Consider the following 17,177-nt stretch of genomic DNA (forward strand, 5'->3'; position numbering starts at 1 on the left):
ACTCTCTGGACTCACTGCAGTGCATCACCAGTGGTGCCAGTGCACTCTCTGGACTCACTGCAGTGCATCCCCAGTGGTGCCAGTGCACTCTCTGGACTCACTGCACTGCATCCCCAGTGGTGCCAGTGCACTCTCTGGACTCACTGCACTGCATTCCCAGTGGTGCCAGTGAAGTCTCTGGACTCACTGCACTGCATCCCCAGTGGTGCCAGTGCACTCTCTGGACTCACTGCACTGCATCCCCACTGCTGCCAGTGCACTCTCTGGACTCACTGCACTGCATCCCCAGTGGTGCCAGTGCACTCTCTGGACTCACTGCACTGCATCCCCAGTGGTGCCAGTGCACTCTCTCGAGTCACTGCACTACATCCCCAGTGGTGCCAGTGCACTCTCTGGACTCACTGCACTGCATCATCGGTGGTGCCAGTGCACTCTCTGGACTCACTTCACTGCATCCCCAGTGGTGCCAGTGCACTCTCTGGACTCACTGCACTGCAGGCCCAGTGGTACCAGTGCACTCACTGGACTCACTGTACTGCATCACCAGTGGTGCCAGTGCACTCTCTGGACTCACTGCACTGCATCCCCAGTGGTTCCAGTGCATTAACTGGACTCACTGTACTGCATCTGCAGTGGTGCCAGTGCACTCTCTGGACTCACTGCACTGCATCGCCAGTGGTGCCAGGGAGCTCTCTGGACTCACTGCTCTGCATCCCCAGTGGTGCCAGTGTACTCACAGGATTCACTGCACTGCATCCCCAGTGGTGCTAGTACACTCTCTGGACTCACTGCAGTGCATCCCCAGTGGTGCCAGTGCACTCTCTGGACTCACTGCACTGCATCCCCAGTGGTGCCAGTGCACTCTCTGGACTCATTGCACCGCATCCTCAGTGGTGTCAGTACACTCTCTGGACTCACTGAAGTGCATCCCCAGTGGTGCCAGTGCACTCTCTGGACTCACTAAACTGCATCACCAGTGGTGCCATTGCACTCTCTGGACTCACTGCACTGCATCCCCAGTGGTGCCAGTGCAATCTCTGGACTCACTGTAGTGCATCCCCAGTGGTGCCAGTGCACTCTCTGGACTCACTGCACTGCATCCCCAGTGCTGCCAGTGCACTCTCTGCACTCACTGCACTGCATTCCCAGTGGTGCCAGTGAAGTCTCTGGACTCACTGCAGTGCATCCCCAGTGGTGCCAGTGCACTCTCTGGACTCACTGCACTGCATCCCCAGTGGTGCCAGTGCACTCTCTGGACTCACTGCACTGCATCCCCAGTGGTGCCACTGCACTCTCTGGACTCACTGCACTGCATCCCCAGTGGTGCCAGTGCACTCTCTGGACTCACTGCAGTGCATCCCCAGTGGTGCCAGTGCACTCTCTGGACTCACTGCACTGCATCCCCAGTGGTGCCAGTGCGCTCTCTGGAGTCACAGCACTGCATCCCCAGTGGTGCCAGTGCAATCTCTGGACTCACTGCACTGCATCCCCAGTGGTGCCAGTGCACTCTCTGGACTCACTGAAGTGCATCCCCATTGGTGCCAGTGCACTCTCTGCACTCACTGCACTGCATCCCCAGTGGTGCCAGTGCACTCACTGGACTGACTGCACTGCATCCCCAGTGGTGCCAGTGCGCTCTCCGGAGTCACAGCACTGCATCCCCAGTGGTGCCAGTGCACTCACTGGACACACTGTACTGCATCACAGGTGGTGCCAGTGCACTCTCTGCACTCACTGCACAGCATCCCCAGTGGTGCCAGTGCATTCACTGGACTCACTGGACTGCATCACCAGTGGTGCCAGTGCACTCTCTGGACTCACTGCACTGCATCCGAGTGGTGCCAGTGCACTCTCTGGACTCACTGCACTGCATCCCCAGTGGTGCCAGTGCAGTCTCTGGACTCACTGCACTGCATCCCCAGTGGTGCCAGAGCACTCTCTGGACTCACTGCACTGCATCCCCAGTGGTGCCAGTGCACTCTCTGGACTCATTGCACCGCATCCCCAGTGGTGTCAGTACACTCTCTGGACTCACTGCAGTGCATCCCCAGTGGTGCCAGTGCACTCTCTGGACTCATTGCACTGCAGCCCCAGTGGTGCCAGTGCACTCTCTGGACTCACTGCACTGCATCCCCAGTGGTGCCAGTGCACTCTCTGCACTCACTGCACTGCATTCCCAGTGGTGCCAGTGAAGTCTCTGGACTCACTGCACTGCATCCCCAGTGGTGCCAGTGCACTCTCTGGACTCACTGCACTGCATCCCCACTGCTGCCAGTGCACTCTCTGGACTCACTGCACTGCATCCCCAGTGGTGCCAGTGCACTCTCTGGACTCACTGCACTGCATCCCCAGTGGTGCCAGTGCACTCTCTCGAGTCACTGCACTACATCCCCAGTGGTGCCAGTGCACTCACTGGACTCACTGTACTGCATCATCGGTGGTGCCAGTGCACTCTCTGGACTCACTTCACTGCATCCCCAGTGGTGCCAGTGCACTCTCTGGACTCACTGCACTGCAGGCCCAGTGGTACCAGTGCACTCACTGGACTCACTGTACTGCATCACCAGTGGTGCCAGTGCACTCTCTGGACTCACTGCACTGCATCCCCAGTGGTTCCAGTGCATTCACTGGACTCACTGTACTGCATCACCAGTGGTGCCAGTGCACTCTCTGGACTCACTGCACTGCATCGCCAGTGGTGCCAGGGAGCTCTCTGGACTCACTGCTCTGCATCCCCAGTGGTGCCAGTGTACTCACAGGATTCACTGCACTGCATCCCCAGTGGTGCTAGTACACTCTCTGGACTCACTGCAGTGCATCCCCAGTGGTGCCAGTGCACTCTCTGGACTCACTGAAGTGCATTCTCAGTGGTGCCAGTGCACTCTCTGGGCTCACTGAAGTGCATCCCCAGTGGTGCCAGTACACTCACTGGACTCACTGCAGTGCATCCCCAGTGGTGCCAGTGCACTCTGTGGACTCACTGCACTGCATCCCCAGTGGTGCCAGTGCACTCTCTGCACTCACTTCACTGCATCCCCAGTGGTGCAAGTGCACTCTCTGGACTCACTGCACTGCAACCCCAGTGGTGCCAGTGAAGTCTTTGTACTCACTGCACTGCATCCCCAGTGTTGCCAGTGCACTCTGTGGAGTCACTCAAGTGCATCCCCAGTGGTGCCAGTGCACTCTCTGGACTCACTGCACTGCATGTCCAGTGGTGCCAGTGCACTCTCTGGACTCACTGTACTGCATCCCCACTGGTGCCAGTGCACTATGTGGACTCACTGTACTGCATCCCCAGTGGTGCCAGTGCACTCTCTGGACTCACTGCAGTGCATCCCCAGTGGTGCCAGTGCACTCTCTGGTCTCACTGCACTGCATCCCCAGTGGTGCCAGTGCAGTCTCTGGACTCACTGCACTGCATCCCCAGTGGTGCCAGTGCACTGTCTGGACTCACTGCAGTGCATCCCCAGTGGTGTCAGTGCACTCTCTGTACTCACTGTACTGCACCCCCAGTGGTGCCAGTGCACTCACTGGACTGACTGCACTGCATCCCCAGTGGTGCCAGTGCGCTCTCTGGACTCACTGCACTGCATCCCCAGTGGTGCCAGTGCACTCACTGGACTCACTGCACTGCATCCCCAGTGGTGCCAGTGTACTCTCTGGACTCACTGCAGTGCATCCCCAGTGGTGCCAGAGCACTCTCTGGACTCACTGCACTGCATCCCCAGTGGTGCCAGTGCACTCTCTGGACTCACTGCACTGCATCCCCAGTGGTGCCAGTGCACTCTCTGGACTCACTGAAGTGCATCCCCAGTTGTGCCAGTGCACTCTCTGGACTCAATGCACTGCATCCCCAGTGGTGCCAGTGCACTCTATGGACTCAGTGCACTGCATCCCCAGTGGTGCCAGTGCAATCTCTGGACTCACTGTAGTGCATCCCCAGTGGTGCCAGTGCACTCTCTGGACTCACTGCAGTGCATCCCCAGTGGTGCCAGTGCACTCTCTGGACTCACTGCAGTGCATCCCCAGTGGTGCCAGTGCACTCTCTGGACTCACTGCACTGCAGCCCCGGTGGTGCCAGTGCAATCTCTGGACTCACTGCACTGCAGCCCCGGTGGTGCCAGTGCAATCTCTGGACTCACAGCAGTGCATCCCCAGTGGTGCCAGTGCACTCTCTGGACTCACTGCACTGCATCTCCAGTTTTGCCAGTGAAGTCTTTGGACTCACTGCACTGCATCCCCAGTGGTGCCAGTGCACTCTCTGGAGTCACTGAAGTGCATCCACAGTGGTGCCAGTGCACTCTCTGGACTCACTGCACTGCATGCCCAGTGGTGCCAGTGCACTCTCTGGACTCACTGTACTGCATCCCCACTGGTACCTGTGCACTCTGTGGACTCACTGTACTGCATCCCCAGTGGTGACAGTGCACTCTCTGGACTCACTGCAGTGCATCCCCAGTGGTGCCAGTGCACTCTCTGGACTCACTGCAGTGCATCCCCAGTGGTGCCAGTGCACTCTCTGGACTCACTGCACTGCATCCCCATTGGTGCCAGTGCACTCTCTTGACTCACTGCAGTGCATCCACAGTGGTGCCAGTGCACTCACTGGACTCACTGCAGTGCATTCCCTCTGGTGCCAGTGCACTCTCTGGACTCACTGCACTGCATCACCAGTGTTGCCAGTGCACTCTCTGGACTCACTGCACTGCATCCCCAGTGGTGCCAGTGCATTCTCTGGACTCACTGCAGTGCATCACCTGTTGTGCCAGTGCACTCTCTGGACTCACTGAGGTGCATCCCCAGTGGTGCCAGTGCAATCTCTGGACTCACTGCAGTGCATCCCCAGTGGTGCCAGTGCACACTCTGGACTCACTGCACTGCATCCCCAGTGGTGCCAGTGCACTCTCTGGACTCACTGCACTGCATCCCCAGTGTTCACAGTGCACTCTCTGGACTCACTACACTGCAACCCCAGTGGTGCCCGTGCACTCTCTGGACTCACTGCACTGCATCCCCAGTGGTGCCAGTGCACTCTGTGGACTCACTGCACTGCATCCCCAGTGGTGTCAGTGCACTCTCTGGACTCACTGCACTGCATCCCCGGTGGTGCCAGTGCACTCTCTGGACTCACTGCACTGCATCCCCAGTGGAGCCCGTGCACTCTCTGGACTCACTGAACTGCATCCCCAGTGGTGCCAGTGCACTCTCTGGACTCACTGCAGTGCATCCCCGTTGGTGCCAGTGCACTCTCTGGACTCACTGCAGTGCATCCCCAGTGGTGCCAGTGCACTCTCTGGACTCACTGAAGTGCATTCTCAGTGGTGCCAGTGCACTCTCTGGACTCACTGCACTGCATCCCCAGTGGTGCCAGTACACTCACAAGACTGACTGCACTGCATCCCCAGTGGAGCCAGTGCGCTCTCTGGACTCACTGCACTGCATCCCCAGTGGTGCCAGTGCATTCTCTGGACTCACCGCACTGCACCCTGAGTGGTGCCAGTGCACTCTCTGGACTCACTGCAGTGCATCCCCAGTGGTGCCAGTGCACTCTCTGGACTCACTGTACTGCATCCCCAGTGTTGCCAGTTCACTCTCTGGAGTAACTGCAGTGCATCCCCAGTGGTGCCAAAGCACTCTCTGGACTCCCGGCACCGCATCCCCAGTGGTGCCAGTGCACTCTCTGGGCTCACTGCAGTGCATCCCCAGTGGTGACAGTGCACTCTCTTGACTCACTGCACTGCATCCCCAGTGGTGTCAGTGTACTCACTGGACTCACTGCACTGCATTCCCCAGTGGTGCTAGTGCACTCTCTGGACTCACTGCAGTGCATCCCCAGTGGTGCCAGTGCACTCCCTGGACTCACTGAAGTGCATTCTCAGTGGTTCCAGTGCACTCTGAGGACTCACTGCAGTGCATCCCCAGTGGTGCCAGTGCACTCTCTGGACTCACTGCAGTGCATCCCCAGTGGTGCCAGTGCACTCTCTGGACTCACTGCACTGCATCCCCAGTGCTGCCAGTGCACTCTCTGGACTCACTGCACTGCATCCCCAGTGGTGCCAGTGCACTCTCTGGACTCACTGCACTGCATCCCCAGTGGTGCCAGTGCACTCTCTGGACTCACTGCACTGCATCCCCAGTGGTGCCACTGCACTCTCTGGACTCACTGCACTGCATCCCCAGTGGTGCCAGTGCACTCTCTGGACTCACTGCAGTGCATCCCCACTGCTGCCAGTGCACTCTCTGGACTCACAGCAGTGCATCCCCAGTGGTGCCAGTGCACTCTCTGGACTCACTGCACTGCATCCCCAGTGGTGCCAATGCACTCTCTGGACTCACTGCACTGCATCCCCAGTGGTGCCAGTGCACTCTCTGGACTCACTGCACTGCATCCCAAGTGGTGCCAGTGCACTCTCTGGACTCACTGCACTGCATCCCCAGTGGTGCCAGTGCACTCTCTCGAGTCACTGCACTACATCCCCAGTGGTGCCAGTGCGCTCACTGGACTCACTCTACTGCATCATCAGTGGTGCCAGTGCACTCTCTGGAGTGACTGCAGTGCATCCCCAGTGCTGCTAGTGCACTCTCTGGACTCACTGCACTGCATCCCCAGTGGTGCCAATGCACTCTCTGGACTCACTGCACTGCATCCCCAGTGGTGCCAGTGCACTCACTGGACTCACTGTACTGCATCCCAAGTGGTACCAGTGCACTCTCTGGACTCACGGCAGTGCATCCCCAGTGGTGCCAGTGCACTCTCTCGAGTCACTGCACTACATCCCCAGTGGTGCCAGTGCACTCACTGGACTCACTGTACTGCATTCCCAGTGGTGATAGTGCACTCTCTGGACTCACTGCAGTGCATCCCCAGTGGTGCCAGTGCACTCTTTGGACTCACTGAAGTGCATTCTCAGTGGTGCCAGTGCACTCTCTGGACTCACTGCACTGCATCCCCAGTGGTGCCAGTGCACTCTCTGGACTCACTGAAGTGAATTCTCAGTGGTGCCAGTGCACTCTCTGGACTCACTGCACTGCATCCCCAGTGGTGCCAGTGCACTCTCTGGACTCACTGCACTGCATCCCCAGTGGTGCCAGTGCATTCTCTGGACTCACCGCACTGCACCCTGAGTGGTGCCAGTGCACTCTCTGGACTCACTGCAGTGCATCCCCAGTGGTGCCAGTGCACTCTCTGGACTCACTGTACTGCATCCCCAGTGTTGCCAGTTCACTCTCTGGAGTAACTGCAGTGCATCCCCAGTGGTGCCAAAGCACTCTCTGGACTCCCGGCACCGCATCCCCAGTGGTGCCAGTGCACTCTCTGGGCTCACTGCAGTGCATCCCCAGTGGTGACAGTGCACTCTCTTGACTCACTGCACTGCATCCCCAGTGGTGTCAATGTACTCACTGGACTCACTGCACTGCATTCCCCAGTGGTGCTAGTGCACTCTCTGGACTCACTGCAGTGCATCCCCAGTGGTGCCAGTGCACTCTCTGGACTCACTGAAGTGCATTCTCAGTGGTGCAAGTGCACTCTCTGGACTCACTGCACTGCATCCCCAGTGGTGCCAGTGCGCTCTCTGGACTCACTGAAGTGCATCCCCAGTGGTGCCAGTGCACTCTCTGGACTCACTGCACTGCATCCCCAGTGCTGCCAGTGCACTCTCTGGACTCACTGCACTGCATCCCCAGTGGTGCCAGTGCACTCTCTGGACTCACTGCACTGCATCCCCAGTGGTGCCAGTGCACTCTCTGGACTCACTGCACTGCATCCCCAGTGGTGCCACTGCACTCTCTGGACTCACTGCAGTGCATCCCCAGTGGTGCCAGTGCACTCTCTGGACTCACTGCAGTGCATCCCCACTGCTGCCAGTGCACTCTCTGGACTCACTGCAGTGCATCCCCAGTGGTGCCAGTGCACTCTCTGGACTCACTGCACTGCATCCCCAGTGGTGCCAATGCACTCTCTGGACTCACTGCACTGCATCCCCAGTGGTGCCAGTGCACTCTCTGGACTCACTGCACTGCATCCCAAGTGGTGCCAGTGCACTCTCTGGACTCACTGCACTGCATCCCCAGTGGTGCCAGTGCACTCTCTCGAGTCACTGTACTACATCCCCAGTGGTGCCAGTGCGCTCACTGGACTCACTCTACTGCATCATCAGTGGTGCCAGTGCACTCTCTGGAGTGACTGCAGTGCATCCCCAGTGGTGCCAGTGCACTCTCTGGACTCACTGCACTGCATCCCCAGTGGTGCCAATGCACTCTCTGGACTCACTGCACTGCATCCCCAGTGGTGCCAGTGCACTCACTGGACTCACTGTACTGCATCCCAAGTGGTACCAGTGCACTCTCTGGACTCACTGCACTGCATCCCCAGTGGTGCCAGTGCACTCTCTCGAGTCACTGCACTACATCCCCAGTGGTGCCAGTGCACTCACTGGACTCACTGTACTGCATTCCCAGTGGTGATAGTGCACTCTCTGGACTCACTGCAGTGCATCCCCAGTGGTGCCAGTGCACTCTTTGGACTCACTGAAGTGCATTCTCAGTGGTGCCAGTGCACTCTCTGGACTCACTGCACTGCATCCCCAGTGGTGCCAGTGCACTCTCTGGACTCACTGAAGTGAATTCTCAGTGGTGCCAGTGCACTCTCTGGACTCACTGCAGTGCATCGCCAGTGGTGCCAGTACACTCACTGGACTCACTGCACTGCATCCCCAGTGGTGCCAGTGCACTCTCTGGACTCACTGCAGTGCATCCCCAGTGGTGCCAGTGCACTCTCTGGACTCACTGCACTGCATCCCCAGTGCTGCCTCTGCACTCTCTGGACTCACTGCACTGCATCCCCAGTGGTGTCACTGCACTCTCTGGACTCACTGCACTGCATCCCCAGTTGTGCCAGTGCACTCTCTGCACTCACTGCACTGCATACCCAGTGGTGCCAGTGAACTCACTGGACTCACTGCAGTGCATTCCCTCTGGTGCCAGTGCACTCTCTGGACTCACTGCAGTGCATCCCCAGTGGTGCCAGTGCACTCTCTGGACTCACTGCACTGCATCCCCAGTGGTGCCAGTGCACTCTCTGGACTCACTGCATTGCATAACCTGTGGTGCCAGTGCACTCTCTGGACTCACTGAAGTGCATCCCCAGTGGTGCCAGTGCAATCTCTGGACTCACTGCACTGCATTCCCAGTCGTGCCAGTGCACACTCTGGACTCACTGCACTGCATCCCCAGTGGTGCCAGTGCACTCTCTGGACTCACTGCACTGCAACCCCAGTGTTGCCAGTGCACTCTCTGGACTCACTGCAGTGCATCCCCAGTGGTGCCAGTGCACTCTCTGGACTCACTTCAGTGCATCCCCAGTGGTGCCAGAGCACTCTCTGGACTCACTGCACTGCATCCCCAGTGGTGCCAGTGCACTCTCTGGACTCACTGCACTGCATCCCCAGTGGTGCCAGTGCACTCTCTGGACTCACTGCACTGCATCCCCAGTATTGCCAGTGCACTCTCTGGACTCACTGCACTGATTCTCCAGTGCTGCCAGTGCACTCTCTGGACTCACTGCACTGCATCCCCAGTGGTGCCAGTGCACTCTCTGCACTCACTGCACTGCATCCCCACTGGTGCCAGTACACTCACTGGACTCACTGCAGTGCATTCCCTCTGGTGCCAGTGCACTCTCTGGACTCACTGCACTGCATCCCCAGTGGTGCCAGTGCACTCTCTGGACTCACTGCAGTGCATCCCCAGTGGTGCCAGTGCACTCTCTGGACTCACTGCATTGCATCACCAGTGGTGCCAGTGCACTCTCTGGACTCACTGCACTGCATCCCCAGTGGTGCCAGTGCACTCTCTGGACTCACTGCACTGCATCCCCAGTGGTGCCAGTGCACTCTCTGGACTCACTGCACTGCATCCCCAGTGGTGCCAGAGCACTCTCTGGACTCACTGCACTGCATCCTCTGTGCTGCCAGTGCACTCTCTGGACTCACTGCACTGCATCCCCAGTGGTGCCAGTGCACTCTCTGGACTCACTGCACTGCAACCCCAGTGTTGCCAGTGCACTCTCTGGACTCACTGCACTGCATCCCCAGTGGTGCCAGTGCACTCTCTGCACTCACTTCAGTGCATCCCCAGTGGTGCCAGAGCACTCTCTGGACTCACTGCACTGCATCCCCAGTGGTGCCAGTGCACTCTCTGGACTCACTGCACTGCATCCCCAGTGGTGCCAGTGCACTCTCTGGACTCACTGCACTGCATCCCCAGTATTGCCAGTGCACTCTCTGGACTCACTGCACTGCATCCCCAGTGCAGCCAGTGCACTCTCTGGACTCACTGCACTGCATCCCCAGTGGTGCCACTGCACTCTCTGGACTCACTGCACTGCATGTCCAGTGGTGCCAGTGCACTCTCTGCACTCACTGCACTGCATCCCCAGTGGTGCCAGTGCACTCACTGGACTCACTGCAGTGCATTCCCTCTGGTGCCAGTGCACTCTCTGGACTCACTGCACTGCATCCCCAGTGGTGCCAGTGCACTCTCTGGACTCACTGCAGTGCATTCCCAGTGGTGCCAGTGCAGTCTCTGGACTCACTGCACTGCATGTCCAGTGGTGCCAGTGCACTCTCTGCACTCACTGCACTGCATCCCCAGTGGTGCCAGTGCACTCACTGGACTCACTGCAGTGCATTCCCTCTGGTGCCAGTACACTCTCTGGACTCACTGCAGTGCATCCCCAGTGGTGCCATTGCACTCTCTGGACTCACTGCACTGCATCCCCAGTGGTGCCAGTGCACTCTCTGGACTCACTGCACTGCATCCCCAGTGGTGCCAGAGCACTCTCTGGACTCACTGCACTGCATCCTCTGTGCTGCCAGTGCACTCTCTGGACTCACTGCACTGCATCCCCAGTGGTGCCAATGCACTCTCTGGACTCACTGCACTGCATCCCCAGTGGTGCCAGTGCACTCTCTGGACTCACTGAAGTGCATCCCCAGTGGTGCCAGTGCACTCTCTGGAGTCACAGCACTGCATCCCCAGTGGTGCTAGTGCACTCTGTGGACTCACTGCAGTGGATCCCCAGTGGTGCCAGTGCACTCTCTGGACTCACTGAAGGGCGTTCTCAGTGGTGCCAGTGCACTCTCTGGACTCACTGCAGTGCATCCCCAGTGGTGCCAGTACACTCACTGGACTGACTGCACTGCATTCCCAGTGGTGCCAGTGCACTCTCTGGACTCACCGCACCGCATCCCCAGTGGTGCCAGTGCACTCTCTGGAGTAACTGCAGTGCATCACCAGTGGTGCCAGTGCACTCTCTGGACTCACTGCACTGCATCCCCAGTGGTGCCAGTGCACTCTCTGGACTCACTGCACTGCATCCCCAGTAGTGCCAGAGCACTCTCTGGACTCACTGCAGTGCATCCCCAGTGGTGCCAGTGCACTCTCTGGACTCACTGCACTGCATCCCCAGTGGTGCCAGTGCACTCTCTGGACTCACTGCACTGCATCCCCAGTGGTGCGAGTGCACTCTCTGGACTCCCGGCACCGCATCCCCAGTGGTGCCAGTGCACTCTCTGGGCTCACTGCAGTGCATCCCCAGTTGTGCCAGTGCACTCTCTTGACTCACTGCACTGCATCCCCAGTGGTGCCAGTGCACTCACTGGATTCACTGCACTGCATCCCCAGTGGTGCTAGTGCACTCTCTGGACTCACTGCAGTGCATCCCCAGTGGTGCCAGTGCACTCTCTGGACTCACTGAAGTGCATTCTCAGTGGTGCCAGTGCACTCTCTGGACTCACTGCCGTGCATCCCCAGTGGTGCCAGTGCGCTCTCTGGACTCACTGCAGTGCATCCCCAGTGGTGCCAGTGCGCTCTCTGGACTCACTGCACTGCATCCCCAGTGGTGCCAGTGCACTCTCTGGACTCACTGCAGTGCATCCCCAGTGGTGCCAGTGCACTCTGTGGACTCACTGCAGTGCATCCCCAGTGGTGCCAGTGCACTCTCTGGACTCACTGCACTGCATCCCCAGTGGTGCCAATGCACTCTGTGGACTCACTGCAGTGCATCCCCAGTGGTGCCAGTGCACTCTCTGGACTCACTGCACTGCATCCCCAGTGGTGCCAATGCACTCTCTGGACTCACTGCAGTGCATCTCCACTGGTGCCAGTGCACTCTCTGGACTCACTGCAGTGCATCCCCAGTGGTGCCAGTGCACTCTCTGGACTCACTGCACTGCATCCCCAGTGGTGCCAATGCACTCTCTGGACTCACTGCAGTGCATCCCCAGTGGTGCCAGTGCACTCTCTGGACTCACTGCAGTGCATTCCCAGTGGTGCCAGTGCACTCTCTGGACTCACTGCAGTGCATCCCCAGTGGTGCCAGTGCACTCTCTGGACTCACTGCACTGCATCCCCAGTGGTACCAGTGCACTCTGTGGACTCACTGCAGTGCATCCCCAGTGGTGCCAGTGCACTCTCTGGACTCACTGCACTGCATCCCCAGTGGTGCCAATGCACTCTCTGGACTCACTGCAGTGCATCTCCACTGGTGCCAGTGCACTCTCTGGACTCACTGCACTGCATCCCAAGTGGTGCCAGTGCACTCTCTGGACTCACTGCACTGCATCCCCAGTGGTGGCAGTGCACTCTCTCGAGTCACTGCACTACATCCCCAGTGGTGCCAGTGCACTCACTGGACTCACTGTACTGCATCATCAGTGGTGCCAGTGCACTCTCTGGACTCACTGCAGTGCATCCCCAGTGGTGCCAGTGCACTCTCTGGACTCACTGCACTGCATCCCCAGTGGTGCCAGTGCACTCACTGGACTCACTATACTGCATCCCCAGTGGTGCCAGTGCACTCTCTGGACTCACTGCACTGCATCCCCAGTGTTGCCAGTGCATTCACTGGACTCACTGTACTGCATCTCCAGTGGTGCCAGTGCACTCTCTGGGCTCACTGCAGTGCATCCCCAGTGGTGCCAGTGCACTCTCTGGACTCACTGCAGTGCATCCCCACTGGTGCCAGTGCACTCACTGGATTCACTGCACTACATTCCCAGTGGTGCTAGTGCACTCTCTGGACTCACTGCAGTGCATCCCCAGTGGTGCCAGTGCACTCTCTGGACTCACTGAAGTGCATTCTCAGTGGTGCCAGTGCACTCTCTGGACTCACTGCACTGCATCCCCAGTGGTGCCAGTGCGCTCTCTGGACTCACTGCACTGTATCCCCAGTGGTGCCAGTGCACTCTCTGGACTCACTGCAGTGCATCCCCAGTGCTGCCAGTACACTCTCTGGACTCACTGCACTGCATCCCCAGTGGTGCTAGTGCACTCTGTGGACTCACTGCAGTGCATCCCCAGTGGTGCCAGTGCACTCTCTGGACTCACTGAAGGGCATTCTCAGTGGTGCCAGTGCACTCTCTGGACTCACTGCAGTGCATCACCAGTGGTGCCAGTGCACTCTCTGGACTCTCCGCACCGCATCCCCAGTGGTGCCAGTGCACTCTCTGGAGTAACTGCAGTGCATCACCAGTGGTGCCAGTGCACTCTCTGGACTCACTGCACTGCATCCTCAGTGGTGCCAGTGCACTCTCTGGACTCACTGCACTGCATCCCCAGTGGTGCCAGAGCACTCTCTGGACTCACTGCAGTGCATCCCCAGTGCTGCCAGTGCACTCTCTGGACTCACTGCACTGCATCCCCAGTGGTGCCAGTGCACTCTCTGGACTCACTGAAGTGCATCCCCCGTGGTGCCAGTGCGATCTCTGGACTCACTGCACTGCATTCCCAGTGGTGCCAGTGCACACTCTGGACTCACTGCACTGCATCCCCACTGGTGCCAGTGCACTCTCTGGACTCACTGCAGTGCATCCCCAGTGTTGCCAGTGCACTCTCTGGACTCACTGCACTGCATCCACAGTGGTGCCAGTGCACTCTCTGGACTCACTGCAGTGCATCACCAGTGGTGCCAGTACACTCTCTGGACACACTGAAGTGCATTCTCAGTGGTGCCAGTGCACTCTCTGGACTCACTGCGCTGCATCCCCAGTGGTGCCTGTACACTCACTGGACTCACTGCACTGCATCCCCAGTGGTGCCAGTGCAGTCTCTGCACTCACTGAAGTGCATCTCCAGTGGTGCCAGTGAACTCTCTGGACTCACTGCAGTGCATCCCCAGTGGTGCCAGTGCACTCTCTGGACTCACTGCACTGCATCCCCAGTGGTGCCAGTGCACTCTCTGGACTCACTGCACTGCATCCCCAGTGGTGCCAGTGCACTCTCTGGACTCACTGCTCTGCATCCCAAGTGGTGCCAGTGCACTCTCTGGACTCACTGCACTGCATCCCCAGTGGTGCCAGTGCACTCTCTGGACTCACTGAAGTGCATTCTCAGTGGTGCAAGTGCACTCTCTGGACTCACTGCACTGCATCCCCAGTGGTGCCAGTGCACTCTCTGGGCTCACTGCAGTGCATCCCCATTGGTGCCAGTGCACTCTCTGGAGTCACTGCACTGCATCCCCAGTGGTGCCAATGCACTCTCTGGACCTCCGGCACCGCATCCCCAGTGGAGCCAGTGCACTCTCTGGACTCGCGGCACTGCATCCCCAGTGGTTCCAGTGCACTCTCTCGAGTCACTGCACTACATCCCCAGTTGTGCCAGTCCACTCACTGGACTCACTGTACTGCATCATCAGTGGTGCCAGTGCACTCTCTGGACTCACTGCACTGCATCCCCAGTGGTGCCAGTGCACTCTCTGGACTCACTGCACTGCATCCCCAGTGGTGCCAGTGCTATCCCTGGACTCACTGTAGTGCATCCCCAGTGGTGCCAGTGCACTCTCTGGACTCACTGCAGTGCGTCACAATGGTGCCAGTGCACTCTCTGGACTCACTGCACTGCATCCCCAGTGGTGCCAGTGCACTCTCTGGACTCACCGCACTGCACCCTGAGTGGTGCCAGTGCACTCTCTGGACTCACTGCACCGCATCCCCAGTGGTGCCAGTGCACTCTCTAGAGTCACTGCGCTGCATCCCCAGTGGTGCCAGTGCACTCTCTGGACTCACTGTACTGCATCCCCAGTGGTGCCAAAGCACTCTCTGGACTCCCGCCACCGCATCCCCAGTGGTTCCAGTGCACTCTCTGGACTCACTGCACCGCATCCCCAGTGGTGCCAGTGCACTCTCTGGAGTGACTGCAGTGCATCCCCAGTGGTGCCAGTGCACTCTCTGGACTCACTGCACTGCATCCCCAGTGCTGCCTGTGCACTCTCTGGACTCACTGCAGGGCATCCCCGGTGGAGCCAGTGTACTCTCAGGACTCACTGCAGTGCATCCCCAGTGGTGCCAGTGCACTCTCTGGACTCACTGCACTGCATCCCCAGTGGTGCCAGTGCACTCTCTGGACTCACTGCACTGCATCCCCAGTGGTGCCAGTGCACTCTCTGGACTCACTGCACTGCATCCCCCGTGGTGCAAGTGCACTCTCTGGACTCACTGGAGTGCATCACCTGTGGTGCCAGTGCACTCTCTGGACTCACTGCACTGCATCCCCAGTGCTGCCAGTGCACTCTCTGGACTCGCGTCACTGCATCCCCAGTGGTGCCAGTGCACTCTCTGGACTCACTGAAGTGCATCCCCAGTGGTGCCAGTGCACTCTCTGGACTCACTGCAGTGCATTCCCGGTGGTGCCAGTGCACTCTCTGGACTCACTGCAGTGCATCCCCAGTGGTGCTAGTGCACTCTGGACTCACTGCAGTGCATCCCCAGTGGTGCCAGTGCACTCTCTGGACTCACTGTACTGCATCCCCAGTGGTGCCAGTGCACTCTCTGGACTCACCGCACTGCACCCTGAGTGGTGCCAGTGCACTCTCTGGACTCACTGCAGTGCATTCCCGGTGGTGCCAGTGCACTCTCTGGACTCACTGCACTGCATCCCCAGTGGTGCCAGTGCACTCTCTGGACTCACTGAAGTGAATTCTCAGTGGTGCCAGTGCACTCTCTGGACTCACTGCAGTGCATCGCCAGTGGTGCCAGTACACTCACTGGACTCACTGCACTGCATCCCCAGTGGTGCCAGTGCACTCTCTGGACTCACTGCAGTGCATCCCCAGTGGTGCCAGTGCACTCTCTGGACTCACTGCACTGCATCCCCAGTGCTGCCTCTGCACTCTCTGGACTCACTGCACTGCATCCCCAGTGGTGTCACTGCACTCTCTGGACTCACTGCACTGCATCCCCAGTTGTGCCAGTGCACTCTCTGCACTCACTGCACTGCATACCCAGTGGTGCCAGTGAACTCACTGGACTCACTGCAGTGCATTCCCTCTGGTGCCAGTGCACTCTCTGGACTCACTGCAGTGCATCCCCAGTGGTGCCAGTGCACTCTCTGGACTCACTGCACTGCATCCCCAGTGGTGCCAGTGCACTCTCTGGACTCACTGCATTGCATAACCTGTGGTGCCAGTGCACTCTCTGGACTCACTGAAGTGCATCCCCAGTGGTGCCAGTGCAATCTCTGGACTCACTGCACTGCATTCCCAGTCGTGCCAGTGCACACTCTGGACTCACTGCACTGCATCCCCAGTGGTGCCAGTGCACTCTCTGGACTCACTGCACTGCAACCCCAGTGTTGCCAGTGCACTCTCTGGACTCACTGCAGTGCATCCCCAGTGGTGCCAGTGCACTCTCTGGACTCACTTCAGTGCATCCCCAGTGGTGCCAGAGCACTCTCTGGACTCACTGCACTGCATCCCCAGTGGTGCCAGTGCACTCTCTGGACTCACTGCACTGCATCCCCAGTGGTGCCAGTGCACTCTCTGGACTCACTGCACTGCATCCCCAGTATTGCCAGTGCACTCTCTGGACTCACTGCACTGATTCTCCAGTGCTGCCAGTGCACTCTCTGGACTCACTGCACTGCATCCCCAGTGGTGCCAGTGCACTCTCTGCACTCACTGCACTGCATCCCCACTGGTGCCAGTACACTCACTGGACTCACTGCAGTGCATTCCCTCTGGTGCCAGTGCACTCTCTGGACTCACTGCACTGCATCCCCAGTGGTGCCAGTGCACTCTCTGGACTCACTGCAGTGCATCCCCAGTGGTGCCAGTGCACTCTCTGGACTCACTGCATTGCATCACCAGTGGTGCCAGTGCACTCTCTGGACTCACTGCACTG

Source organism: Anser anser (assembly GCF_964211835.1).
Source record: "Anser anser genome assembly, chromosome: 16".
In the NCBI taxonomy this organism is placed as follows: Eukaryota; Metazoa; Chordata; class Aves; order Anseriformes; family Anatidae; genus Anser; species Anser anser.